Here is a 3227-nt window from a genome sequence, read left to right as displayed (position 1 = left end):
CCCAAATTCCCTTCTAAACACTCAACTCCTAGACCAGGGTGTCACTCAGAGAGAAGCTTGTCATTGTTCCCAGCCCCAGCTCTAGAGCCCTGGCACAGAAATTTTGCTTGTGTGGGCAGGGGGGAGGGAGAGAACCAGATCCTGAAGCAGATATTTCCTAATCTCTTCCTAAAAGAATTGACTTCATTTGCAACAGACTGGTGAAGTTTAGGCCTACCTAAGGCCTACTTTCAACAACAGTAGGGATTGTGATAAAAGGCAGTTGAGAGAAGATTTGTGGATCTACTGTAGATGCAGCCTAGACTATAAACCAACTATTAATAGTTTGTGTGAAAGAACAGGAATAAGAGCTGGAAGCAGCCCTCCTAGAATTAGTACAAATACCAAACGTTGACCTCAGAAACTGTTCCTTTCATCCAAGAATCCACAATATGACTGGATAATTTTGTACAGGAATTCTCCTGGGAACTTTTTAAAAAAAGATTTATATTAAAATAATACAATATTATATTAGTTTCAGGTGTACACTATATTTACTCTATATTTACATACGTAAAGAAGTGATCACCATAAGTCCAGCAAACATCTGACACAGTACCATGCTATCACAATATAATTGACTATATTCCCTATGATGCACGTTACATCCCCATGACTTATTTGTTTTATACCTGGAAGTTTGAACCTCTTATTCCCATTCATCTTTTTTTCCCCTTTAAACATTTTTCAATTACAATTGACATTCAATATTATTTTATATTAATTTCAGGTGTACAGCATAGTGATTAGACATTTATATAATTTAAAAAGTAATCCGCCTGACTAGTCTAGTACCCACCTGGCACTGTACAGTTATTACCATATTATTGACTATATTCCCTATGCTTTACTTTACATCCCCGTGACTATTTTGCAACTACCAATTTATACTTCTTAATCCTGTCACCTTTTTTACACTGTTCCCCAACCACCCTCCCATCTATCACTCCAATAAATCTAGTACCCACCTGATATCATACATAGTAATTACAAGATTACTGACTAAATTCCCTATGCTATACCCTATATCCCTGTGACTATTTTGTAACTACCAATTTGTACTTCTTAATCCCTTTCCATTTTTCACCCACCCTGAACCCCCCCCCCTTCCCATCTGGCAACCATCAAAGTATTCTCTACATCTATGGGTTTGCTTATGTTGGTTTTTTTTTTTTAATTTTTTCCAGCTTTATAGACAAATACAATTGTACATATTTAAAGTGTATGAAGTGATGATACATTGTAAAATGATTACCACAATCAAGTAATTAACATCCATCATCTCATATAGTTACCTTTTTTTTTTTTTTTTGGTGAGAATGCTTAAGATCTACTATCTTTTTAAATTTCAACTGTATGATACAGTATTAACTATAGTCACCATGCTGTATATTAGATCCTTAAAACTTGCTCATAACTGAAAGTTTATATTCTTTGACCAAAATCTCCTCATTTCCCCCACCTTCACAGCACCTGGCAACTACCATTCTATTCTCTGTCTCTATGAATTTGACTTATTTTTTTAGATTCCACATATGAGTGAGATCATACAGTCTTTGTCATTCTTTGTCTGGTTTATTTCACTTAGCATAATGTCATACAAGTTCATCCATGACAAAAATGGCAGGATTTTATCCTTTTTTATGGCTTAATAATATTCCAGTGTGTGTGTGTATGTGTGTGTGTGTGTGTGTGTGTACACACAACTTAAGTGGATCAAGAAAACGTGATATATATATAAAATGTGATGTATATATATATACATATATATGTATATATATGTATATATATACATATATATATACATATATATATATATATATATATACACCACATTTTCTTGATCCACGCATTCATCAACAATCCCTTAATTGTTTCCATATCTTTGCTATTGTGAGTAATATTGAAACAAACATGGGAAAACAGATATCTTTTGAGATACTAATTTTATTTCCTTTGGGTTTTATACCCAGAAGTGTGATTGCTGAACCACATGGCAGTTCTATTTTTAATTTTTCGAGGAACCTCCATACAATTTCCCATAATGGCTATACAAATTTACATTCTCACCAACAGTGTACAAGGGTTCCCTTTTCTCTATATCCTTTCTAATGCTTGTTATCTGTTGTTTTGTTGGTAATAGCCATCCTAAAAGGTGTGAGGTGATGATCTTATTGTGGCTTTGATTTGTATTTCTCTGATGATTAGTGATGTTGAGCATCTTCTCATCTGCTGTCCATTGAGCATCGTTTTATGTACCCATCTATTCAGGTCCTTTTCCTATTTTTAAATAGGATGATGATGATGATGATGATGATATGATGATGACTATTGTGTATGTATGTGTATGTGTGTGTGTGTGTTACTATTGAACTATCGGAGTTCCTTATATATTTTGGAGACTAACTGCTTATCAGTAGATGGTTTGCATGTATTTTCTCTCATTCCATAAGTTGTCTTTTCATTTTGTTGATTGTTTCCTGTGCTGTGCAGAAGCTTTTTAGTTCAATGTAGTCCTGCTTGTTTAATTTTGCTTTTCTTTCCTGTGCTTTTGGTGTCATATTCAAAAAAATCATGGCCAAGATCAATGTCAAGAAGCTTTCCCCCTATGTTTTCTTCTAGGACTTTTAAGGTTTCAGATCTTACATTTAAGTCTTTAATCCATTTCAAGTTAGTTTTTGTGAATGATGTAAGATAGGGGTCCAATTTTATTCTTCTGCATGTGGATATCCAATTTTCCCAACATCATTTATTGAAGATATTTTCCTTTCTCTGTTGGGTGTTCTTAGCACCCTTGTCAAAGATTAGGTAACAGTATATGCATAGGTTTATTTCTGGGCTCTCTGTTCTGTTCCATTGGTCTATGTGTCTATTTTTATGCCATTGCCAAACTCTTTTGATTATTATAGCTTTGTAATATAATTGGAAATCAAGATGTGTGATGCTTTGAGTTTTGTTCTTCTTTCTCAATATTGCTTTGGTATTCAGGGTCTTTTGTGATTCTATACAATTTTTAGGATTGCTTTTTACTATTTCTGTGGAAAATGTGAGGGCACTGTTGAAATAGGCAACAGGCTAGGGATTAGCAAAGTTTAACAGCTGGATGTGATGAAGGAAAGGGTAGAAAAGAATACTACTAGCATCACTGTCATCCCAGAGTGACTTATAGGCTGTGCCTCCCTGATTAG

Source organism: Rhinolophus hipposideros (genome assembly GCF_964194185.1).
Source record: "Rhinolophus hipposideros genome assembly, chromosome: 1".
NCBI classification, from domain to species: domain Eukaryota; kingdom Metazoa; phylum Chordata; class Mammalia; order Chiroptera; family Rhinolophidae; genus Rhinolophus; species Rhinolophus hipposideros.
This window is presented reverse-complemented; position numbering follows the sequence as displayed.